Below are 27276 nucleotides of genomic sequence, written 5' to 3'. Positions count from 1 at the left end.
TCGCTTCGCAGAAGGGCCTCCCAGGCTTCTCTACTCTTAATATTGTCCTCAGCACCCGGTGATCCAGGGCATTGCCAAATTATATGATCGAGGGTCCCCCTCGCTCCGCAGGTCTTACATTTGTCATCTTTTTTATCGTCTAAAGTGGTTTGAAATAACCAGACAGGGTTAACGAAATTTCCGGCCTGTAATCGTCGCCAGGCGATGGCCTCTGTATTGGTTAAGTTTGGATCTGGTGGTGGCATTAGACGCCTGCCTAACCGGTAGTGCACGGCGATTTCCGCGTATGTTTGCAAACGTTCGTCCATCCCCTGGGGGTCGGGTGGCTCTACAGTTACCCGGAAGTAGAGATCTCGGGCTAACATGTGGGCCGCCTCGTTACCGGGGACGGATGTGTGTGCTGGGACCCAAATTAAGGTGATCTTGCGATCAATTTTGGCTGCGGACAGAATTCGAGCCGTTTCTGGCGAGACCCTGCCCTTTCCGATGTTGCAGATTGCTGTTTTGCTGTCACTAAGAATCAAACTAGCCTTGGTTCCGGCGCAAGCAAGCGCTATTGCGACCTCCTCGGCCGTATCTATGTTTCTACTCCTAATAGAGGCGGCGGCGACTGGTGCACCTCGGCCGTCGACTACTGAGGCGACCGCCGCCCCCGACCTGCCACTCGCTGCGTCCACGTAGGCAACCTCATTCGCCCTGAAGTTCCCGGCCCTTTTAACCAGCGTCTCCGCCCTCTTTTCCCATCTTTCCCTGTGATGTTCTGGGTGCATGTTGCGCGGGAGGGGGGGAACGATGATATTCTCGCGACATTGTGGCGGTAGGGCGACATTGTCGCATATGCCCCTATCTACTTTTCGGCCGACCCACTCTAAGATGGTCCGGCCCATATTCGTTGTACTCAGTCTTTCGAGCTGGGCGATTCGCACCGCCTCGGCTAGTTCAATCCAAGTATTATGCACCCCCATTTCCAACAGGCGGTCTGTAGACGTGGAGATAGGTACGCCCAGCGCCCTCTTGACGCAACGCCGAATAATTGCGTCGATCTTCTCTCTCTCGTTTACCCTAATATCGAGGAATGGCGTGGCATAGCATATTCGGCTAATAATATACGCCTGCGTCAGTTTCAAGAGGCTACTTTCTTTGAGGCCCCTGCCCTTCAGCGCGACCCTCCTGAAGATCCCTGTTACTTGCGCAGCGTAGTTGCTGAGCTTCTTGATCGTTCCTTCATTGTAACCGTCCTCTTGGATAAAAAGTCCGAGGATCCTGATGTGATTAACTTGCGGTACAGCTTTGCCCTCTACCTTAATTTCAAAATTCCAGTCGCGCTTGCACCGGAGCGCTTTCGGATTATAAACAAAGAGTTCCGATTTCTGCGGCGAACACACAAGGCCCCTTTCGGCCGCGTAGGACACTACAGTGTCTGCCGCTGCCTGCAGCCGCTCTTCTATGCTACCGTCACTACCACTGTTCAACCATATGTTGATGTCATCTGCGTACAAGCTAAATTTTATGCCGTCTATATTCCTGAGTGCGGCGGGAAGGCCCCTCATTGCCACGTTAAAAAGGAAGGGGGAGAGCACCGATCCCTGTGGCGTTCCCTTACTTCCCAGGTAAACCTTGGGGAATTCTAAGTCCTGAAATTTTAGTTTTATCGTCCTGTGCGACAGGAAATCCTTGATGTAATTATACGTCCTTTCGCCGACACCTATGTCCTGAAGCCCCGCAAGGACGGCCGCATGCTTAACATTGTCGAAGGCTTTGGTTAGATCTAAACCTAAAATCACCTTCGCGTCTTTGGATCTCGAATTTATAATGTCATGTTGCAAGCGAAGCATCACGTCTTGCGTACACAAGCCCGGCCGGAACCCGACCATCTCGTGCGGCCACAGGTTGTTCTGCTCCATGAAGCGTGTCAGTCTAGCCTGGATGACGCGTTCCATAAGCTTTCCTACGCACGAGGTTCGGGAAATTGGTCTGAGATTTTCTAATCCAGGCGGTTTACCCGGCTTAGCGATTAGCACCACGTTTGCTGTTTTCCATTGCTGAGGGAGACGGCCGCTACTCCATACCTCCTGCATGTATTTCGTGAGCGCCGTTATGGACATGTCGTCCAGATTCCTTAATAATTTGTTCGTAACCCCGTCTGGGCCGGGGGCCGATCGCGTCTTTAAAGTCAAAATTTCGGCCCTAACCTCCGCCTCTGTTATGGGTGCATCGAGAGTCTCGTTAGGAGGGCCCTTGTACTGCGGGAGGGGGAGAGATTCTGTGTCGCCGATGTAGGTGTTTACTAATTTTGCCACGAGCTCCGCGTCCGTCCCCTCGAACGCGTGCCTGGCCTTCGCCAATCTAGAGCCCGATTGTGTTTTTGAGCTATCAGGGTCCAGGAGATGTCGCAGCAGGCCCCACGTCTTGGAAAGGCTCATATTGCCTTCCATTTCATCACATCTACTACACCAGTTTTGCTCAGAAAGTTTAATTGCGTATTCCTCAATTTCCTTATTATGCCTGGCTATTCTTCGCCTCAAATTTCTGTTCCATCTCTGTGTGCGGAGACGCTTTTCCATGCCTCGTTTAGCTTCCCACATGTGCAAGAGTTTGCTGTCGGCGGTTGTCGGTGCGTCTTCCTCCTGTAGGGTCGTGGTAGCGGCCTTAACTTGGCGCATGAGGGCTTCCACCCATTCGTCGATATCCTGGATGTTCTGCTCTACGTCGGAGCTTTCTCTGAGTTGTCTGAATTTATCCCATTGAGTTACACTGGGTTTTCTGCTGCTTCTTACTTTGGCTCCCCGTTTAAGGGTTACTGCGAGGACGTAGTGATCGCTCCCAAAGTTGATGTCGGTGTTTCTCCAGGTAATCTCTGCAACGTTTCTGGTGAAGGTTAGATCTGGGGTAGTGTCGACGCTCACGCTGTTTCCCACCCTGGTCGGACAGCCCGGGTCCGTTTGCAGTGTGAGGCCCAATTCATGAAAGTCTTCCCACAGCTGCCTTCCCTTCGGGTCGTGTCTATTGTATCCCCACTCTTGATGGGCCGCGTTAAAGTCCCCTACAATTATTAGCGGGTTTGTTCCTGCCGCCGTGATGGCTTTGCGAAAGAGGGCCCTGAACCTAACTTTACGCTGCTTGGGGGTGCTGTAAATGTTTAAGAGGAAAATACTGGGCTCCACCTTCCTACCCGTGAGAATTTCAACGAGAACCGCCTCAATGTCACGAGAACTGATTTCGTGTGCGATTGCCGCTACGTTCCTTTTGACGAATGTAGTAACCCGAGATTTTTCCCCGCGGTCGCTAGCAAACGCTTGATATCCCGTAAGTTTAACCGCGCCCTTGCCCGTTTCTTGCAGCGCTATGGCTAAAGGTTTCTCATTTTCCTGCTCGAGGTACTGTTGCACGAGCGCTCGCTTACGCGGGAACCCTCGGCAGTTCCACTGCCACACAGTCGAATCATTCTTTGATAGAGTTCTGGCCATATTCGGAATGGCGAAGTACTGGCTGCGTCCCCGTGAGAGCGCCAGAGGCTGCGTTTCCGGCAGCAACTGTAAGTTGTTCCTGAATCTTATTTAGGAGACCCATAATTTCGATCATGCCAGTCTCGATCCTCTCGAATCTCGCCTGGTACTTCGCGTCTAACCTTTGTTCTAATGCCACCATCGGATCTGTCTCCCCACCCCTCCGTTTCTGCGGGGGAGGTCTAATCGGCTCAGTGACCATCTTTTCCTCCTCCGTCGCCGGCGGCGCGTTTGGTGTGAGTGCGTTTGACGCCGGAGGTGGGGGAGCCGATTTAGCTACTTGTCCTGAAGGAAACGCTTGCTGAGACGGGAGGGACCCTGCGCATGTTTGTGGTTGAGGTCGGTGAAGGTCCTGAGTGAGTTTTTTAATGATCTTCTTAAGTCCATCGACTTCCTTTTTTAAATTTTCTATTTCTCTATCTTTCTCATCTTTCGCCTGGGAGGCCGCGCTGCTGAAACTTACGATTTTACGGTCCCCGCTCGGGCTTCTCTTCCGGGGGGTCCACGGGTTCCTCGCGTCCCTGGAGCTGGAACTGGCCCTGGCTCCGGACCTGGATCCGGATCGTCCTCTGCCACGGGAGCTCGAACTGGAACTGGCCCTGGCTCCGGACCTGGATCCGGATCGCCCTCTGCCACGGGAGCTCGAACGGCCTCGACCGGTAGTGTCCATCAGTGGCGGGAAGTCCCCGCTCCGTAGTCGAAAGTCTCCGGTACTGCCTCGGGAATCTCCGCGCCGGCCGCGGGTGTCCCCTCCTCTGACCTTTGAGCGTCCTCTGCAATCGCCTTCGGGTGTTGCGTCCGATGTTTGCTGCTGCTGCAGCTGCTGCCGTTGCTGGCTAATTTTTTGCTCCCACTGACGTTTCTTGATCAGATAGGGAGTCCTGTAGATTTCCCTGCACTTCTTGTCGCCGAGCGGGTGATTTTTGCCGCACAGCTGACACTTCGCGTCACAAGTATGTCCCGACGCCGGGCGCTCCGCGCCGCATCTTCGGCACTTGACATTGTCGGGATCCGGGCAGACATCTTCGCGGTGGCCCAGGCGTCCGCATGCATTGCACACCTCGTACTTTTTGCGGTATAGTGCGCACCTTTGCCACGTAAGCGAGAATTTCACCCACCTCGGAACCTCCGGATTTTCGAATAGGATTAGGACCGTGGTTGAATTTTTACCCAGACGCCTGACTCCTAGCACGGGTGGGTTGCCCTTGATGGTGCGGAGTCGGTGCACAAGTTCTTCCTCAGTGAAGCGTAAGGGAATGTCGTGCACGACACCCTTCCCGCAGTCCTCGGGCATAGCCACGTATGCGGAAACGTCAATTTTGTCGCTGCCAAATTGGAGGACGCGCAGCCCAACGTATTTCCCTTTCCTCTCGTCACTTGTTGTGGCGATGAGAATGGATTGTTGTTTTGTGTTAACAGAGAAAATGTCCTCCTGGGCCTCGGCGAGATCGACGCCGGCGGTGCGAGCGATCAATTCCGCTAATTCTAGGCTGCCGTGTGTAAGGAGGCGGCTAACCCCACCCCGTGGGCGAAGAATAATTTTTTCAGCTCCGTCTGGTATCTTGACTGTCTGCCTTTCCACCGACTTTGCTGCCATTTTCTTGCCAGCGCGCTTGGACGCGGCTAGTTCTCTCTCTCGCTGAGCGGCGACAGCGCGTTCCTCGTCCTCGAGCGGCACCACCTTTCCTCTTTTTTTGCTGACAAACCACTGACCGGGCTGTTTCAGCTCCTCGGGGTCAATATTCGTTCCCTCCATAGGTTCAGTCATTTTCACCGAGGTTCTTAGCGGGCCTCGGCCGCCGGGGGTGCCTTTGCCTGCCTAGGCCTAACTAGGCCTAGCGCCCCACTGGGCTCGCTAAGCTCTTAAAAGCCTCAATAATGGGTGCAAAAATCGGCCCACCTTGGAAACGTGAGTAGCCGTAGCGAACGCTGCCTCAATATACTTGATTCACGCAGAGTCGGAGATCGGGTGACCGAGGTAGAGAGTGAGCGGTTGTCGTCGACGTAGCCCATCGACAGAGCGTCCGCTCCCGTTCGAGTCTAGCGGCGGAATCCCGAGGCACGGTAGCTGTGCGTAGTGACGTCGCTTGGTCCTCGAGCATGCGCAGTATGGTCCTGCAAGAGCACGCGAAACGGTGACACTGGGAAATGGAGCTCAAGCAAAAATATATGGCTACGCGCAGATGTTGCATTCGCAATCCGCCAGGTTTAACCAGAGCTAAACCACGGCCATTTTTTTTTGCATCACATAATGATACTTTGGTTTATTGGGCCTTAACGACCCAAAGCGACTCAGGCCATGAGGGCCGCCGTAGTGAAGGGCTCCGGAAATTCCGACCACCTGGGGTTCTTTAACGTGCACTAATATCACACAGTACACGGGCCTCTAGAATTTTCCCTCCATCAAAATTCAGCAGCCGCGGACGGGATCCAACCCAGGTGTTTCGGGTCAGCGGCCGGGCGCCGCAACCACTTAGCCAAACTGGCGGGACCATGGTTGTTTTCAGAAATTCCCTGTTCTCTTAAGCAAGCTGTACGTTTGATTAACAACTTATGGCAAACGACGATTTAAAATTCGGCTAATGAACAATATGACAATCTCTTTTGGGGTTTTTAAAAACTGACTGTACAAATTTGCACTCCACCACTCGGATCTTGTGCGCTGTTTCATGAAAGGTGCGACTAATAAAAAGGGAGAGTCGGATTTGGTAATATTCAGATGGCGGCTTTTTGGCCCTCCGATTGTACAGTGCATAAGTAAGTACACGATGCAGCCACTGAGAACCAGCTCGTCTTATCTTGAATCATAAAAATAGACCACTTTTGATGTCATCACATGTGCATCTAGGTTGTTGCGCTGACTTGTACCTTATATAACGATATTTTGAGACCAGTCCATATTGTGAACTTGGTGAGCATGTCTGTTGATCCAAACATGACATCTACGCTTTGGATGCTTTGATTCGCAAGGCATTCAAAGTAGCACTTCATCTTCCCCTCAACACACCCACAGAAAGATTACTAGGCCTGTGTCTCCACAACACGATCGGGGAACTGGTGGAGGCCCACCGACAGGTCCAATACTTCTGGCTCATACAAACTTCCACAGGTCGGTATATCGTGGACTCCCTCGGCATCAGAATACCGGCCAACGACCCAAACCTCCTCGCCATCCCACGACACCGGGAGCTTCTCATTAGGCCGCTCCCGAGGAATATGCACCCGTCCCACCATGAGCAGCGCCGCAGAGCCCGTGCGAAGGCACTCCATCGAGCGTACGGCCCCGAGCCGGACGCCGTATGGTTGGACGCTGCCTGCACGGGTGATGAAGCGATAGCAGCTGTGGTGGACTCTTCATACCCCCACCTCACACTACCTCTCCGTACAGACACGTCCCCAGAGGTTGCAGAGGAAGCCGCCATTGCACTTGCTATCACTCGCACGGAATCCCGGTATATTTTAAGTGACTCTAAAACTGCGATTTTAAACTTTGCTCGAGGCCGAGTTCATGTCCCTGCTTTTGGCATACTGGACTCGCCCGATGCACCCTCCCCCCGCCATGTCGAGCTGATATTGGTGCCTGCACACTCCGGGAATCCCGGAAACGAGGCTGCCAACCTTTTAGCCCGAGGTTCTTTAAACCGGGCTCAGGTGGCCTCGGATCGGGGATTCACGGAGGAGCGCATGCACACATTCAGTGAGCTGACCCAGGCATAAAGAGCCTCACGCTAGCTCTACCCCCCGCCCCACCCCTCCCTAGATAACAAACACGCAACACTCTGGCGCAGACTACAGACACACACTCTCCCCTCACCCCTTAACCTAGCCCCTATCATCCCTCCTCCCCCAATCCGGCATGCGCCCTATGCCCAGAGCCCTTCGCTTCTTCCCTCCACATCCTTTCCATCTGCCCGGCGGACCCTCCCCCGCGGGACCTAGAGAACCTCGAGACCTGGGAGGACTGGGAGACCCTGCTGCGCTCGGAGGACCCGGCCGTGCAGACCATCGCCACCGGCCGTGCTGCCAGTGTTATGGGCCTTAGGAACAAACACTTGAGTGCAGTGGGGTCATGCGGGGACCCTGGGGCGTGCCCCGAATTCCTGTTGAAATAAAGTTTCCTCTCTCTCTCTCTGTCAATTGAATTGTAAAGTTTTTTGGTAAACAATAAATTCTCTAATAAAGGCTTGAGATCCTCTCGGGCCCTACTTCTCTCCTCTCTTTATTTTGGTCTCTCCATGTGTCTGATTTCAGCTTTTGAATAAGTTGTACCCAGTAGAGTTTTTTAGGCGAAAACCTTTAGTACCTCATCGTTGTTGACGAAAGGATGTCGGCAGAAGCTTGTCAGCACAGGTGTTACGCTTTTGACGGGTGGCCCCTGTTTCTCTTTCTTCTTTCATGCCCACTTCTTCCCTTCCTGCACGGTGTGGTTCTAGTGTCCACCGAGATGACAGAGAATTACTGCGCCATTTCTTTTGCTCAAAAAGCGTTGCGTTCAAAGGGCAAGGCACCACGCCGAACGGGGGGTGGCGTTCTATGGACTCTGGCAGCGCTACAACACGCTGTTGCGTTCCACTCCTAAACGCTAAGCTTAAGCGTCATTAATTAGCAGTTAATTACTACTTAGGCGAAAGCCTTTAATACCTCATACTGTTGTGACCAAGATGTGTTAGCGAATGTTCCGCGTTTCGGATGCATGCCTTATTGGGAATATGCCAATCAATCGATAATAGGGTGCAACCGAAAGACATCAGAACATGATATAGAGGGATTTCATGATTTTATCTTTGCACTTAATGACTAAATGACTAATTGGAAATTAGTAGTAGTTAAGAAGTGGAATGTGGGACTGTGCACTGCGCCTGTACCTTAACTTACACTCATTAATATTTTTACTAGTTAAGGTCAAGTTAACTATCACTAACCACACATCAACTAGTATCACCAAATGTACAAGTCATGCTTAGCAATCATTAATAGTTAGACGTTTCATAGACATTGTGTAGAACATTCTACAGAGTTCCATCACTTGACAGGTGAGTGACAGGACATGATGGATGGCATTAGAACAATGGTAGAGACCAATTAGTCGAATCAACATTTCTAGTCAGACCACAAAATAAATAAAACCGAGTAGGAAATTGGTCGAGTTGGGGAATCGAACCAGGGTCTCCGGAGTGCGAGATGAGCACCCTAACCACTCCGCCATGCAAGCTCGATAGTTAGGAATGAACAGGCAAGTGCTCCTGCCTCGAGCCTCATTTCTCCCGGAAAACGTGCCCATATTAGAAATTAAGTACTCCAACGTTTTTTTAGTGATCAAGTGAAATCCGTGGATAATCGCTTTTCATCCGTGAGTCCAGATTTCGCCGTTTTCTGTCCGTCTGAAAATGCAAGGCGGAGAATGGCGCGCTAAGCCTAGGCGACGTCGGGCCGTCGGCTCGAAGAGACGCTGCTAAAGCTCACACCGCACCCGTGAGGATGGCTGGCGCTGACATAGAGGCGTCGGCTGGAGCCAAGACACCGCTCGAAGAGAATCTTCAAAGCGATGACGACGCTACCGACAGCGCTACCGACCTCTCGCAAAAGAGAACAATTGACAACAGGGGATGGTTCACTGCCAAATACCACAACTCGAGACTGATTGCCGTTCCGGAGGCGGGGACAGACGCGGCTGACAACTCAGCGCTGAGCCAACCCAAACTCAAGTGGAAACCCGTTCGGAGAGAGAAGTTGCCTCCTCTGCTAAAAAACGACTTCAAAGTCATCCTTAGACCGAAGAGTGGACTCAACATCAGCGAACTGAGCACGCATCAGATGGCCCGGGCTATAACCAAAGCATGCGGAAAACCAGACATCTGCCACGAAGGCAGCTTCCTTATACGGCTACGCAACCGATCCAACACCGCTATCTCAGCACGCCAAGCATGGAGGCTGCCAGTGCTGTGCAGTGTATGTCGAGTCTACGCGTTGGTGGAAATGACTGAGCAGTGACGGCTTACGTGGCCGCGCCGGACAATACATGCAAAGGTGTCATTCATGGACTAGACTTCGGGACCACGGCAACTGAATTACTATCACATCTTCTTGTATGTACCCAAGGAGTTAAAATGCTTTATGCAAGAATGCTTGGAAAATCCGAAAGCGCCGTCATTACCTTCGAGGGAAAGATCGTTCCGCGCTACGTCTACTACAATGGCGGCAAGATACGTTGCTCCCTCTATCGATCATCGCGGCAAGTGTGCTATACATGCTTCGAGGCCGGACATAGGGCGGATGTGTGCCCGACACCTGACGTCGTCGTCCGCTCCAAATGCACCGAGCCAGTGATCGAGGATGGACACTCCTACGAGCCCAGGTGTGCGCTATACACGGATCCGCATCCTACAGGGGCAAAGAAGTGCAAGGAACGCCTCAGGAAAACGAAACTAGGGACGAGAAAAAAAGAGGAACCAGGCGGCTGAGAAAATGGCGTACGCAGCCGGGCCCGGAAACCCTGGTTCAGCGAGGACTCCAGTTCGAGATCCGAGTCGAGATCGGCATCAACATCAGGAGCAAAGTCGAGATCGCCGTCCAGGACCCGGGACGGTACGGAATCCAAAAAGAAGCAGCAGCAGAAAAATACCACAGCAAAAAAAGAAGAAACCAGGGTGACCTGGAAAGAGCATCTTTTCCCTACCTCTCCCACTGCTCCAAAAAACACGAACACACCGACAACAGTGATAGGTAACAACGCTAATGGGCAATCTAACAAGGAAGCTCAAGATCTAAGACAAATAATTCAGACGCTAAGGGCAGAAAACGCTCAGCTGAGACAGAAACTAAACGATCTCATAGACGAACTAAAGGCCCAAAGAATAAGGCATAACAACACTAACCCACAAACAGACGAAGATCGGGCGACAACTATAGGGTGGCAGGAATTTACAACTGCCATGGCGGCTGCTAACAATGCATTGACAAATCTTACGAACCTCATCTCCCACATCAAAGACGAGACGCGCAAGGATAGAGAGCGCCTAGTATAATACAGCCATGTAATCCAGTGTAAAAACCTATAACAGGCCATCTCAGTATGGCGAGCAACCGTGCGCCGTCCTTGTTGTCTCGTCTAGTCCGCGTCTCCTTGCGCTGCCTTGTATTTGTTCAAAACCGTAAAAGCTGGGTCAAGTTGGAAACCCTCGAAAGATGGCAGTGGAACTGCCGTGGAATCCGCCGAAAGCAGGGTCTTCTTAAACAACACATCACAAATTGCACCTATCCTTCAGACATAATCGCCGTACAGGAAACCGGCTGCTCACTCACAGGGGATGTCCAGTCGATCGTCCATCGTGGGGGTAGCACATCGATGCTGCCGAGGTGAAGAAGCGCTTCCGGCAATTCTCGAACAGAAATCCTCTGCCACCTCTAGTTCTTGCCGTCTTTCATAAAGTGCCAATGCACGCAAAGGGTGTTTCTGCTGGGGAAATGTCGGCAGTGCTCGAACGACGTGCCAGATTTTGGAGAGTGGTTTGCGGGGATCCAATCTGCTGCAAAATGACCGCCACTGTTGTTTGCCTAGGTTCTCCAAATAGCGCTGTATTTGCTTCTGGGCACGTCGAGAGGCCCGGAGATCCGAGACATCCTTTGTCCTCCGGTATTTTCTTTCTGCGCGCCGACGAATCGCCCGAAGCTGCGCGTAGATCACATCCACTGGAGCTGTGGAATTAGGCGCTGAGATGTTGCGCGTTGTATCTTGCATGGCCGAAATAATACGCTGTTCCACATCTGTTGGTTCAGCGAGGTTACCACAGGTTTCTTCTAGAGCAATGCGGAAAGCACTCCAGTCGGTGCAACGTATTTTGGCATTTGGAAGACGGTGAAACCACCGCAGCTGCACACACGTTGGTATGTGGTCACTTCCATAAGTTTCAATATCAGCACACCACGTTGCGAACGATGAGAGGCGCCTGGATACAAATGCAAGGTCCAGGCAGCTGCTGTAGGTAGTCCCTCGTAGAAATGTCGGCCCGCCATCATTGAGCAAAACAAGACCTGCATTGTCCATGAACGTGGCATTATCCCGTCCTCGAACGTTCGTAATGGCGCTTCCCTAGTCGTAGGGCATCAAATCGACCCCTTGGTGGTATGTAGCCACCTATAATAGAGATTGTGCGCCCATTCAGAGTCACAGTGATTGCAACATACTCGTTGCTACTGCCCCCAGGAATTTGATGCCGAATGTAAGTGAGGGAACGACGGATGCATAGTAGTACCTTGCTCAAATGCCCAGCCGCTTCAGAGAGGAAACTTTCATAACCGGACAGTCGAAAAGGAGATGTGATATTAGACTCACATATTACAAGCACTGGAAATCGGTACTTGAAAATCCTCTGCCTGAAATCTGCTAGGCGGCCTCGCAGACCTCGAGCATTCCATTGTAATACTGCCGATCGAGAGATTCTCTCCTGTAGTGAGGGTGCTGACGGCGGTAGAGCCATACTTTTTGACTGCTATTAAAGGGTGGCAAGCACCGGTTCAATAGCGTCTAAAATTTGGACAGCAGCCTTAGCAATTGGCGTGTCCACTCCAGCAATTATCAGCCGTAAGGTGCCTATCAGCTGTTTCAGCATCGCCCTGATTTGATCATCTGTTGTAGACACATCCGGCGGACGCACAGGCGGACGTGTCACAGAGCTTACAGTACGCGATGGTAGAGGTGGCCACTCTGCGGAGTCCTCCTGGGTGGTTGACAGTCTTGGCTCTTGCGGAGCTGGAGGCGGTGGCTTCTGCGCGCCAGAGCGGTCTCGGTCCTCCTGATGTATTGACACGTCATTTACTGAGCTCAATTTCTTCTGCCGGTTTCGTGTCCTCCTCCTGGAGCGACGTACCGCGATTGCTGCTTCTCGGTGAGTAGAATGGTCTCTCATCATTTTCTTCAAGATCTTCATCTCTGTTTTCACCTTCGGACATTCCCTAGACGTTGCCTCATGAGGACCTTTGCAGTTGGCACAAACTGGAGGCTCAATCGCACATGTAGGTCCCTCGTGCACGCCACCACAACGCGGACATGCTTTAGTGCTCGTACACGCAGCACTTACATGTCCAATCTTCTAGCATTTTCGGCGCTGCACCGGTCGGGGCACATAAGGACGCACTGGGTGCCTCACAAAACCCACTTTCACATGGGATGGTAAAGTAGTACCCTCAAACACTAGTTTGACACACCGTGATTGGCCGAAACGGTGGATGTCAGCTATGCGAACAGAACTTGATAGCAGTTGCACCAAGTCCATATCCTTGATCTCTATGTCCACGTCAGAAATCACACCAGCAGTAGTGTTAAGTCCATGAGCGAAGAACGAGCGGACTCGTATATTGCCAAGGGCAGACACGGTCTTCAACTTCTCCAGGGTGGCCTGGCTAGAGACATCAACAGAGAGGATATTCCTTCTTGCATTAATAAGCACTTCTTTGACTTGGCCCGGAACCAGTCGTTCAAGAAGAAGAGTCAAAGTCTGCCTGTTGATGGAGTTGAGATTCTCTAAATCCTCAACAGGCATGTATGAAATTGTGTAAGTGAGAGATTGCTCACTTACATTGGCCTCGTTAGCAGTCTTCTTGCTCACACTGTGTTGGTTAGGCATCTTCATGGTCACAATGGACTTGTTAGCCCGCTTCGTACGCACACTGGGCCCACACTCAGTCGGGGTTTTGGAAAGCTTCCTCTTCAGGCGCCGACTCACAATCTCGGTGTAGCCACCGTCGAACTCTATGTCATCCGAGTCGGAGAAACTAGACGACCCCGGGAGCTCTGAGGGGAGATCCATACTGCATCCAGGTTGATCTGTGCGGTTCACACTGCTAACCACAGAAGGCAGCAGAGGCGGCGGGTCATCCGCCATCGCCTGGGACGGCGAGGTTGCCTTGAAGGCCACAGAAGCACAAATTATTTTGAAAAAGCAGGAGCTCGATCAAGATGATGATGATGATGACCTCGATCAAGAGAAGCTGCTGTTCGCAGCGCTCTTCGTCTTCTTCTCCACTCGACTCAAATTCACCCGAAAGGCTCACGATGTAAACGCGCATGTGGCGGCTCCTGGAGATGTACACGACGTAATCCACGATGTACACCCAGCTGCGTCTCCGGAAGAGCTAAAGAACACTTACGAGTCAGAACTCATGGAGTGCCATACTCCAGGTGATGATGCTCGGAAAATCCAAGACCGCAGAGATTACGCTCGACGGCCTGATCTTGCCGCAATTCTGACCCCAAAGGAGAATAATACATAGCAGCTGCGGCCATACCAGTGAAAAGTCCGGAAGAAGCAGAAGAAGCAGCAATAGCATACGCCATGTGCATAAAGGTTTCGCAGGAAAATACCATAATTAGCGGCTCAAAAACTGCGATAAATAACTTCATAAAACGCAGACTACATCCCCCGGCCGTAAACCTAATTAGCAAATACTGCCCAGTAGCTCGAATCAAAATAATATGTACCCCCACACACTCAGGCCTCCTAGGAAACGAAAAGGTCAACTACATAGCCCGAGAACTATCTGGGCAGGACCAGACAGGTTCCCAAACCACGCGGCCAACTCAGCGAGGGACCATCTACTGAGTTTTAGTGAAATCGCGACTTTCTATCAAAGGACCAGTTAGGAATATCCCCCTCCCAACCCCACGCTCACGCAAGAGCAAGCAACCACTCTTAGGCAGCTCCAAACGCACACATTCCCTTGCCCCGCAATACTAGCCAAAATTCATTCAGATATATACTCTGCAAAATAAAAAGCTGCGGAGCGTTTGCTAACCTTAACCACATCATGTGGGCCCACAGTAAGATCCCTTTCAGCGGAATAACCACAGATGAGGAAGGGGAGACAGCGCTGGGCACCTCGTACCTGTGGCAAGAAATGTTGCTCACAGAGAGAGCTTACCAGGTCGCCTAGCTCCAAGAAATCGAGGCCACCAGGCGCACAGTAGCCCACCTGCGCCAGACGGGAGCCTTCCTCTTCAAAGACTCTATAAGTAAAGTTTATTCTCTCTCTCTCTTGCCGAAATTCGTCATCTACTACAGAGGAAAAGTAGCATGCTACCATGCACTTTCAAACTTTGCCCTGGCGGAGTATGACCCGTCATTTTTCGCTACTATGGTACTCCGCATGCTAAGTCGGGAGCCTTACTAGCTTCATTATACGAAATTGCGTCGGGGACCGATGTTGAGGTCGGCAGGGTTCAAAACAACTTTTAGATCACTTGGGAGACCCACATTAGAGCAATGCGAAAGCAGAACGTCCACATACTGTATTGACGTCTCTGGTTGTTCTGACGATCACTTATCGACCAATTATGGCTGACTTATCGATCACTTAAAGATACTTTATCAATTTTTCAATTTCAATTTCAATTTATTTTCCCATGAACACATGGTGAGGGCCGAGGGGAAAAAGCCAGAAATTTTGGCTTGACGTGCCCCTCGGCCCCTACATTGCAATTAATACCACAATACCACAATTAATTGTTTTACTTAACCGAGTTCAACCAATTGCCCATCTGAGTTTTCAAACATCGCGCCACCTCGCTTTGTTTTCAATTTGGCGCCATGCATTGGCTCTGCCTAGACTTCAGGTCATGTGGTGCCACACCTCCAGAGCTTTCAAATTTCGCTCCACCTTTACTCTGGCCTCTACCACTTTTTGGACATTTTCAGCTTTAATTAATTAACTAATTAACCCACCTCAACCCCCTGATTTTTCGCGCGAGATTTTTCGATGCTCTATCCGATGGTACTATTTTTTTCGCGTAAACTCATTCTTTTGATCGTAATCATGCGGAGAAGAACGTGATGATAAGAAGCCGCAAACATAGCCGTACAATTATTACGATTAAAAAGAAAGAAGGTATCGCTAGCCTCTGAAGCAGCGAAACCGACAACAAGCCGCGGGAGCTCATCTCTAGGGCGCTTGGCTACTGAGTTGTAATTCGCGGTCAACTGGGATCACATACTATAGGAGCAGCCTCATGCCCCCCGGGAGGGACGACAAAGTCGAAAGATCAGTTCGAGGCCTTTCTACTGAGCTTGAACCCGGAGACTCAACTACAACTTGCCCAGCTGGCCGAAGCCGTCGCCGAGAGCCAAGACCTTTCGACCGTCGTCTTAGTGGGTAGCCCTCTAGCTACCCGCATATCCTATCCTATCCGGGGTTCGAACCCAACTGAGGCAGCCGTGTTTCGATGGAGGCGAAACGGAAAAGCGCCCATGCGCTTTGCAAATGTCAGCGCCCGTCATGTCAGTGCCCGACATGTCACTGCCCGTCAAATGTCGGTGCCCGTAAAATGTCAATGCCCCGAGACCTACCCGCCGCGGTGGCTCGGCGATAAGGCGCTCGTATACCGAGCCGGAGTACCCGGATTCGAACCCGACCGCGGCGGCCGCGTTCAGATGGAGGCGAAACGCAAGAGGCGCCCGTGTGCTGTACCCGCCGCGGTGGCTCAGTGGTAAAGCGCTCGTCTACCAAGCCGGAGTACCCGGGTTCGAACCCGACCACGGCGGCCGCGTTTTGATGGAGGCGAAACGCAAGAGGCGCCCGTGTGCTGTGCGATGTCAGTGCACGTTAAAGATCCGCAGGTGGTCGAAATTATTCCGGAGACCTCTACTACTGATCGACGGATACCCAGTTTTGAGGTGGGCCACCATTCTTCTCAGAGATATTGAATTATCTGCATTCCGACCACGCCGTAGCTTCGCTGGGCCTAGGCGCGTTCGCCAGACGCTAGGCCTAGCGGGCGCAACAGCTGCGCGCCGCTGACGAACGCGGCACCAAGTGTACGGACTGTTCTGAACGAAGCGGCACAAGCCGACGAACGTCACTCAAGAATGAACGTGCAAGTGATGGGGGAAGACATTTCCGCCGAAGAAATTACCGAAGAAGCCGGATGGAAGACCGCCGGAGAGCGGCGTTCGAAAACCCGAGACCGCGGTACGAATTCTACGCACGACATCGATGCAAGAACGAACGCGCATGGCACCAGCCAGCAAGGTACGAAACCCAAGAATGTCAAAGGAAAGGTTATTAAAGCGGGACGCATGCCCAGACTACCGAAGGAGGAAATCAAAATCGTGGTTCGACCACAAGGCGGTCTCGACATCGTTAAGGTCGGCGCCCCGACGGTCACCGCCGCAATCTTCGCAGCCGCTGGCATAACGGGAGACGAAGGTGCAGAAGACACGGTCTGTCCCAACTCACACCAGAACATCGTCGTCGTCAGCACAGCGAAACGAACGAACGCGGACCGCTATGCCAAAATACGGCAAATTGACATCCAAGGAAAATCACATGCAGTCAACGCGTATGAAACGGCACCCGATAATACAACCAAGGGAGTGATTCATGGCATCCCCATTGCGCACGGACCCCAGGCACTGGACGAGAACATCGTAAACCCGAGAAACCCACTTGCACTGGCGGCCAAACGCATAGGCACTACGACCACGGTCGTTATTGCCTTTGACGGACTCAAGGTGCCCAACGTCGTCAGGTACGGCGCAACACTCGTCCGTTGCACGTTGTATCGCAAGCAAATTGACATCTGTTACAAGTGCGGACGCCTCGGCCACCGCATGGACGTTTGCCCAAATCCCGCCAACCGCATATGCAGGGGATGCGGAGACCGCGACCCCGACAAGGGACACCAGTGCTCGCCCAAGTGTAACCTGTGCGGCGGCGCTCACATGACGGCCGACAAGGGCTGCAAGGCAAGGTACAAGACTCCGTACGTGATTCGCAGGCGACGATGGGAACGCCAAAACGCAAATGCCCAACTAACGCAGCAAGACTTCCCGCCCATCCAGCCGCCCAGACTGAGATCAACGTCGAGTTCGCGTGACGGATCCCGCTCCCGCAGCCGGCAAAGGGACAGCCGCGATCAGAAAACATCGAGATCCAGGACACCAACTCCCGGAGACAAGGTGAGCTGGGCGGATACTGTCCGGGGCACCGCGCGGGAGGGGGTCGTAACAGCGCCTGTAGTCCCAGGGCATAATCAGCAAAATCACAAAGTCGATAATGGCATTTTAGAGGCGCTCAGGAAAGAAAACGCAGAAATACGAAAAGAGAACGCGGTAATGCGCGAACTAGTGCAAAAGCTCATGCTGGAGGTGCAAGAACTCAGACGCGAGCACGCCGTGGTGGAACAAAACAAACAAATCGCACAACAGCAGGCGCCAACGAGCGTTCCGGACGCGAACGCGCCCGCCCCGAAGAAACGCCCGCTACAACAACAGCACGAGGGTGGTTTCGAGACCCAGGTTCCAGCCGAAATTACAGACATCAAGACAATGCTGTGCACAATGCAAAGTACCATTGAGACCCTTCACGCAACAGTCCTCGGGCTAGCAAACAGGACCACTAACCTCGAAGGAAACATGCAGATAATAATGAATCACTCCGTATTCACGCAACACGGACACGTGCCGGCTAGCTGTGATGTGGGACCGAGTCACCATCAAGGGCAGGCGGACAACTCGCTTCAGCATCAACATGGCCAATGACAACCAAGGGATAGTAATATGGCAGTGGAACTGCCGTGGCTTCGCCGGCAAAAAGGCGGTTCTACAGCAACACATCCGGCACGCAACACGTAAACCGGACGTAATATTACTCCAAGAAACACTCACCAATGCGGCTACTTTGACTGGCTACAAAACGCATGACAGCAAAATCAAGGGGAGGGGTGTATGCACGCTCGTTAGGAAGCGTCTCACATTCGTTGAACACGAACTAAGTGGCGTCCAGATGGAACACGCTTTCATCGAACTGATACCCACCAAGCAGAGGAAACAAAGTATATTCATATTGAACGTTTACAGCAGCCCGTCAAAACACCGCCAACGCTTCCGTGCGCTGTTTCAGAAGACGCTGAAGATTGCCGGGTCCCGGACGTTGATTGCAGGGGGCGATTTCAACGCGGCAGACACAGCATGGGGTTACGGATACAGCACGACCAAGGGAAGACAACTCGGACAAGATGCGCATGAACTCGACTTCATGTTACTTACGGACCCGGCGCACCCGACAAGAATCGGTAACTCTACTACCAGAGACACGACCCCGGACCTTACGTTCGCCCGAAATACCGGGACGACGGCCACCACGTGGAAAAACACGTCGACCGACCTTGGGAGCGACCACATGATCGTCGAAATATACGTCCAGACGCCAGACAAGGCGCAGGGCAGTAAGCGAAAGTTCCAATGGACCGACTGGGAAGACTTCAGAAAGAAACGAGACCAAAAAGAATCTGCAGGTGATACAATCACGGACATCGAAGCCTGGACCCGCTCGCTGGTTGCAGACGCCAAAGCGTCAACCAAGACCGTCGAAACTGAGGTTGAAACTGACAAGATGGACAGCCGCCTGGCGCATCTCATCGAGGCGAAGAATTCGATCCTGGCCAGGTGGAAGGGCCAGAGACTCAATCGGAGACTTAGAAAGAAAATAGCTGAGATCAACCGCAACATCGAGGAGCACTGCCGAACGCTCAACCGCCAGCAATGGGACGAGTTATGCAATGCAGTCGATGGACAACTGCACAACGGGAAATCGTGGAACCTGCTCAGGTATCTGTTGGACGAAACGAAGACCAAATCCCACCAGAGTGACTGCCTCGCACGTCTATTACACAGGGAGCTCGAGAAGTACGGTGAAGATGCAGTGACCGACCAGTTACTAGCCAAGTACTTGCCGCACACGTCGACTGCACAACACGGCCCTTATGATGGGGATCCGAATGTAGAATTGGATAAGGACTTTAGTGCAGAAGAGATCAGGACGGCGCTGCACAACCTACACAGCAGATCGGCGCCAGGCCCTGATGGTGTGTCGAATCGCGCCCTGAAGAATCTTGACGACAAATCCGTGGAACAGTTAACGGCATTTATCAATGACTACTGGCAGCGCGGCACCCTCCCGCAACAATGGAAAACTGCGAAAATGATACTAATCCCGAAACCCGGAAAAGCACCGAGCCTCGAAAACCTTCGCCCCATATCGCTGACGTCCTGCGTCGGCAAGACCATGGAGCACGCATTGCTTAACCGCTGGCAAGCCCACTTAGAGCACAAAGGGGCATACCCACCATCCATCATAGGATTTCGCCCACAATTGTCCACGCAGGACGCAATGATACAACTGAAGCACCACGTTCTTGATGGCAAGACGAGAGGCACCAAAGCAATTCTCGGCCTCGACCTTGAAAGCGCGTTCGATAGAATCGCGCACTCGGCGATCTTACACCAGATATCGCGGCATAACCTTGGTGTACGCACGTACAACTACGTTAAAGATTTCTTGACAGACAGGCGAGCTGTTTTAGTGGCAGGGGACCTCCAGCTAGAAGAGCAAACGCTGGGGAGCACCGGCACCCCGCAGGGCTCCGTCATCTCGCCCACGCTCTTCAACCTGGTCATGATCGGCCTAGCAGAAAAGCTACAAGAACTGAAAGACGTCCGGCACACAATATACGCCGACGATATAACCCTTTGGGTGCACAAAGGCAGCGACGGTCACATCGAAACGGCACTGCAACTAGCAATCGAGACAATAGAGGAATACCTAGAGGGTACGGGTTTACGATGTTCGCCGAAAAAGTCAGAACTCCTACTCTACCGCCCCACGCAGAGGGGCAGACCACCCGGGAGTGGTCGGAATGCGGCAACGACAAAGCGCGAGTACGAAGAGATCAGACTACGTACGAGAAACGGAGCAACCATCCCGATAGTACACACAATTAGGGTCCTCGGCATGATAATCGAGGCCAACGGCGTCAACGGCGAAACGATCACTAAATTAAAGCACAAGACAGCTAACGCCATGCGAATCCTCAAGAGGATCACTAGCAGAAGAAACGGAATGAGGGAGGAGAGTCTCACACGACTCATACACTCTTTCGTCATTAGCCATATTGCGTACGTTGCGGCATTCCACAACTGGTACAAGGGAGAAGAAGCCAAGATCAATGTCCTCATTCGCAGGGTGTACAAGATAGCACTGGGTCTACCCGAGTCTACCAGCACGCATCGCTTGCTCCAGCTCGGACTTCACAACACGCTTAGCGAAATCGCCGAGGCGCAGCGCACTTCACAACTGGAAAGATTAACGGGAACGACAGCAGGCCGCCAGATCATGGAAAGTCTCGGCATCCGTTACCACGTACAACAAGGCCAGAAAGTCGCCATTCCAAACGCGATCAGACAAACGCTAAGAGTCGACCCGATTCCACGAAACGTCCACCCGGAACACAACCGGGGAAGAAGAGTGGCCAGGGCCAGAGCTCTCCTGCACAGCCATGGAGACGATACGGGGACAAGGTTTGTTGACGCCGCGGAATACGCAGAACGCTCGCGATTCGCGGTTGCGGTCGTCGATTCGTGCGGCAAAACGCGCATAACGTCAAGTGTAGCGTGCGAACGCGCAGAAGAGGCGGAGGAAGCGGCGGTGGCACTCGCCCTCACGGATCCGACGTGCACCGTGGTTCTCTGCGACTCGCGTCAGACGGTTAGAAACTTCGCCAAAGGATGGATCTCACAGAGAGCGGCCCAAGTCCTGAGGAACCGGCAAGTCCAGCAGGAGGTAGAATTCCAAACCAGAATTCAATGGTTCCCGGCGCACATGGGAGAAGTATCGAGGACGTATCGCAACCGCAACGAGACGGCACACGCCAAGGCGCGCGAGCTCGCGAACCGCGCCGGCGACCGTCGTCCGTGGAATAGCACCAAGGACTGCTTGATCAGCTACAACGAAATTACCAAGGCCCTCTGCCTGGCCCGCCGAACCTTCCCTCCGCCCAGCGACAAGCTGGACAGGGCGCACGCGGTGACCCTCAGACAACTGCAGACGCTCACGTACCCCAACCCGGAACTATACCACAGGCTTTACCCCGGTACATACCCGACAAATATATGCAAGGTCTGCAACGCCAATGTAGCCACTACTTTAACTCACATGCTCTGGGACTGCAACAAAAACCTTCACGGTGCTAATTCCGGAACCCTCCCGCCGCGGTTGGCCGCTGCCTTGCGCAGCCCCAGCCTCGGGGACCAACTCTGGGCCGTCCAGCAGGCCCGCGAGGCGACGGCGAGGCAGCGCCTCGACGTCCCCACGTGGGAGACCTAAGGCCCCGTCGGCGAAAGCTCTGCAGGACTATGAATAAAGTTGTTACCAACCAACCAACCTCTACTACTTCACTTCTCTCTCTTTCTTCTTTCAGTCCCACCTTCCTCCCTTCCCTTACGGCGCGGTTCAGGTGTCCGCCGATATATGTGAGACAGATACTGCGCCATTTCCTTCCCTCAAAAACCAATTTAGTTTGGTTTGGTTTATTGGGGTTTAACGTCCCGAAGCAACTCAGGCTATGAGGGACGCCGTAGTGAAGGGCTCTGGAAATTTCGACCACCTGGGGTTCTTTAACGGGCACTGACATCGCACAGCACACGGTCCTCTAGAATTTCGCCTTCATAGAAATTCGGCCGCCGCGGCCGGGATCGAACCCGCGTCTTTCGGGCCAGCAGCCGAGCGCCGCAACCACTGAGCCACCGCGGCCGGGCTAAAAACCAATTTACCAATTTACCAATTTTACTCGTGGGCTGTGCGATGTCAGTGCACGTTAAAGATCCCCAGGTGGTCGAAATTATTCCGCAGACCTCCACTACGGCACCTCTTTCTCTCTTCTTTCTCTCTTTCTTCTTTCTCGCCCACCTTCCTCCCTCCGCTTACGGCGCGGTTCAGGTGTCCGCCGAAGTATGTGAGGATACTGCTCCATTTCCTTTCCTCAGAAACCCATTTACCAATTTACCCTGGAGAACTCCACCACTACGCCACCTGTTTCCTCCTTTCTTCTTTCTCTCTGTCCTTTACCTTAAGGTGCAATGCAGTTCGGGTGCACATCGAGAAGTGAAACAGTTAAGGCCCCATTTCCTTTCCTCGAAAGGCATTTTTAATTTTTTCTTGGTGAGTCAGACGCCATGTATTGAAGCTTTTTTTTGCTTCATATTATGTTTTGTAACATAGGCGTAACCTCTGGGAACAAATTTCACAAGGCGGAAGCATACAAAGGTATTTAATAATTCGCTGCACCCTAAAGCGGCCTTAAAATTTGATAGAAAACTGTGTAGTGAATGATTTCAAGTGCCTCTGCTTGGAATCTGACGGATGTTTTGTAATTTTTTAATATTTTGAGCACCAATAACATCTCTCCAATGAAAATAGTGCGCTGTTTGACAAAAAATGTAACAAAGTAGGAGTGACGATTTGGAGGTGGTGACGAAGCGCGGCTACGGCCGCTTATCTGTTTTTTCAGCCAGCGTCCGCTCCGGCGGACGCAGTTGTTGCTGAGACGCGCGTCTTTTCTATCCTTTTTCTCTTTCCTCTGATCTTTTAACTCTATCTGCACGTGTCAGCGGCGGTGGCTCGGCTGGAGCCAGTTGGCAGGCCCGTGCACTTTCTTTTTCATTCTTCTCTCAGTCGCAACAACAACAGTGACGATTTGGCTCAATGGAGCTGTGGCCTCTGAGGAGATACTGCAGTTGCCAGAACCGCGATTGATAGAAGAAAAGGGCGGTGGTCTGATATGTGCACCGGCGAGGATGGCAGCGTCATTACATTAACTGCACACACTGTCTGCGAAGGGCTTGTCGGAACATACGCACTGTCTAACCTACTTGCCGATAACCCGCGACGCCAAGTCCACACAAAGACGTTGCCGTAGAGGAGCTCATAAGCGTCTGTGAGCATGAAATGGCTGACTAGGCGGCGCAACTCGCGCGCATTCCGACCTGGCCTACCCCTACCAGGGCCCTGCACATCAGCGACCGTATCGAGCACGCAGTTGAAATCGCCCAACATCACAACATTACGCCCTCCAAGAAAATACACATCTAAATCTTTAAAGAATGCGTTCACCAAATTAGAATGCGCAGGCGCATAAATGCAAAGAATTCTCAGGTGAAGTGCGTTAAACGCACAGTCGAACGCCAGCACGCGTCCAAGTGCATCGTAGATAACACGATGATCTCGCAAGAGTAAGTGGTTCAAAACAAGAACGCCAACGCTGCTAGAACGCATGCTGGCGTACGAAAAGAAGGCATCGACGCCAAACCTACGCTTGAATTTCTACACGTCACTGAGTCAAAAAAAAAATTGGTTTCTTGCAGGCAGACGATATCGCAACCCGAGGAACGAGCGAATGCGACCACCGCTGCCTGCTTCGAAACACTGCGGAACCCCTGCACGTTAATAGTAGTAACCTAAAGGTTAGTCATTTTGGAAATGAAAAATAAAACCTGGACAGTCGTGATGTGTAGGCAATACAAAGCGCGCCGCGAACGGCGCTACACGACCTCATATTTTTCGGAGTGTCAGACCTGAGGAGGCACGAGGCCTCCTTGGCTGACCTGCAGAATTGTCCGAGCCCGTAGTTAACGAATGTGGACGCTTTAAGGTCGAAGTCAAAGCGACCATCTCAACATCTGACGACTGTGCGCTGGAAGTTCTGGCGCTGGTCTTCGATGTCGAAGAGGACAGCGACTGCACAGGGTCAGCGTCTGGAAATGATCTTGGGTCCTCTCCAAGCGATGCCGACAACGGCGACGGCGGCGTCGGTTCCTCCTCAGGCATGATGACAGTCTCGTCAATGACGAGGTTGACTGAAGAGGCTGAGGACGGCAAGCTGCTGTCGTCACCGTCAACCTCAGCTATGTCGGCGTCCCTGCTCAAAACCGCAATGCTGGCCGCGGGCTGTAGCACGGGCTCCGAGAGAGGCACGTTGTCAGCATCAGGGATTTTTTTCAGCATCAGGGGATCGAGGGCTCCGCCCTCGTGGCATCAGGGACGCTCGGAGAGAGTGAGGCTGAAGCCTGTTTCACATGCAAGCTGAAATGCTAGCGAATTCTGTCGCCGCGGCGGAAAAACCTGTTTTGAGTCGTCGCTGCGATGAGCAGCGAGGTTTCTAAAAGCTGGAAATTTTCACTGCGACGCGCCGCTCAATCGCTCAGTCGCTTGCATGTGAACCGGCCTTGACGCAGTATTCACCTTTACTGTCTGCTCGCTTGGTGCAGTACTGAACGCATCAACAGCAGACACGGGTTCTTCCACGAATTGATGCTGAGACGCAGCGGAAGCACCCTTAACGGCGTCGGTGTTGGATCCGCCGGATTCCTTGATGGTTTCAATGGCTCCCTGTGTGGCCTGCGGCGGCGCAGGGCGGGCCGCAGCCTCCGAGTACGAGGGCTTGATAGCGCACGCCACGGTAGCGTGTTGGTCACCACAACGGCGACATGGCAGCACGCAACCTTGACCTAGGTGACCAAAGACCCCACAGCGGGTGCAGAAAGGAGCCGTGCACTGTGCCCTGAAGTGCGCAGTGGACGCACAAAGCCGGCAAAGGCGCTGCATGCCTTTGTAATCGCACGTCACGCGGTGGCCCGCGACCTTGATGTAGTTGGGTACGGGTGAATCCGGCTTCATTTCCATTCGCACATAGCGGGTCCCAGTGGTGACAGTGGGACGCGACCCCATGACGCCGCGACATATGTGCAGCACCTTGCCATAAGGGAGAGAGCCTTGACAAGGGTGTCACTGTACACGAGCGGGCAGAAAGAGAACAGTCACCTGGGTCACCTGCGGGCTTATGGGGACGATGGCGACGCGTTCCTTACCGATGATGAGGCAGGAAGCTTCGATGATTGTAGCCATGGCGGCTTCACTGTTCACAGTTACTTGGTAGTTGCGTCCACCGAAGTGCTGGACGCAGTATACTCGCTCCAATCCAACAACGGAGGCTGTCGCATCGACGACATCCTCCGGACTAGCCCCCTCAGGGACGATGACATCAAATGCAAGAGCCTTTGTAGGTGGCTCGCTCACCATATCGAGGCGCCCGCCAACCGAAGGACACCTTAACAAAAGAGCACGTCCAGAGGTTAAACACCGGCCACAGACGCAAGCCGGCGGCCGGAACACACACCAAGGCGTTCACCAGCTAGAGAAGCAGCGTGTGAGCTACCGTTGTTCTCAAGAGAATTTTATTAAGGCGAAAGCCTTTAATGTCTCATCGTTGTAAGCAGCAGTTGTCGACAGAAATGTCACGCTTTTCAGTTGGTCGAAACGGTCGTGACGTCACAGTGCGCGAATTTCAAACGGGGCCAATTGTACCTTGGCTAGTAGCCAGGCAACCAATTGAAGGGATCGTAGATAGTGACGCTCCAAGTAAGTGGGGCTGAGCTTAGTTAATTGCTTAATTACCCAATTAGCCTAATTAACTTTTCTAGTCAGGCCATATAAATAAATAAAACCGAGTAAGAAATTGGTCGAGCTCTGGAATCGAACCCCGGTCTTCGGAGTGTGAGACGAGCATGCTATCCACTCCGCCATGCCAGCTCGATGGTTTGGAATGAGCAAAGGCGCGTCTAATGAAAACGGTGTCTTCGCTCACTCCCATCATCCTCCCTTCCCTTCCGGCGAGGTTTAGGTGTCCACCGAGGTATGAGGGACAGATACACTTCCTTTCCTCAAAAACCAATTTACCGACGAGCGAGGCATACAACCGAATGGGCGATAGCGTTCTATGGACTCCTGGAAGCGTTGCAAGACGCTGTCGCGTTCCACTCTTAGAGGCGAAGCTTAACCACACATCAGTGACCACACTTTAGGTCAAAAAAGTGCCCCCCCCCCTTAATTTTGTCGGGTGTCCACCGAGATATGTGAGACAGTTACTGCCTAATTTCGTTTCCTCAGATACAATTTTCATTTTCATCATTAGGGGCCATCTTTGTCTTTCTTCTTCCACTCCCACTTCCTCCCTTCCTCTACGGTTCGGTTCAGGTGTCCCCCGAGTTGACAGAGAGTTACTGCACCATTTCCTCTCCTCAAAAAGCGCTCAAAGGGCAAGGCATCGCGCCGAACGGGTGGTGGCGTTCCGTGGACTTCCTGGCAGCGCTACAACACGCTGTCGCGCTCCACTCCTAAAGGTGAAGCTTAAGCGTCATTAATTAGCAGTTAATTAGTATTCAGACACAAATCAGTAATTAACCATTAATTAGTCATTTGTCGTCACTTAGTAATTAGTGCTCAGTTACATGTGACGCCACCAGTGCCACAGAAGCAGTCATAGTGGTGCGGAATACGCTTTCGCCTCTACGCGCTTTTGACAGTCAAAGTGCCTCCTGAATTTTGTGGACCCCATGGTTACACGATAAGGGACCACAGTCCCTCAAAAAATACAAGAGTACAGTTCGCGACTAGTGTCGCTCGATTACGGAAAAGCGATCACTCAAGACACGACGGCGACTCCTGTCGCCCTGCAAACAACAGTCATTCACTGCACGTAATAACGTCCACAGTGTCCATAATGTCCGGATGCCGCGGGGGAAGCACGCTCCCTAACTAAATAAGAAACGCGCAACAACACCGTTGTTTGATGATGAAGATGAAGTGTTTGAAGTTCCACCGCACAACATACGTGCGGAACTGCAATGCCAATCAAACAAGCGCGCACTAGTTCAATAGGTAAGAACTAAGCCGCTCACACTCTGTTCCCTGCTAAACGGGAACAAAGGAACGGCGTAAATGTAAACGCAGTGCATCCCTCGCATTGTCCAAAACTCTTATTTGTAAGCCGTTCTAATTAGCGCAGTAGCCGCGAAGCCAACTAAAGATTGACATGTTCACCAACAATGCTTAACTTATGTCTTTTTTTTTCTGTCTGACCCGAAAGACGCGGGTTCCATCGCGGCCG

General features: G+C 52.4%; 1 protein-coding gene and 1 pseudogene across 1 annotated transcript in view; both read right to left on the bottom strand.

Moving 5' to 3' along the window:
- Window positions 1-27276, bottom strand: part of LOC149328104 (uncharacterized) — a 398869-nt gene that overhangs the window by 330275 nt on the left and 41318 nt on the right. The gene's annotated exons all lie outside the window — the stretch shown is intronic.
- On the bottom strand, window positions 11617-13861 carry LOC149328106 (uncharacterized; annotated as a pseudogene).

Source organism: Amblyomma mixtum, chromosome 9 (genome assembly GCF_055824585.1).
Source record: "Amblyomma mixtum isolate Tamu chromosome 9, ASM5582458v1, whole genome shotgun sequence".
NCBI lineage: Eukaryota > Metazoa > Arthropoda > Arachnida > Ixodida > Ixodidae > Amblyomma > Amblyomma mixtum.
The sequence above is the reverse complement of the archived record's forward strand: the minus strand, read 5'-3'. Positions and strand labels throughout refer to the sequence as shown.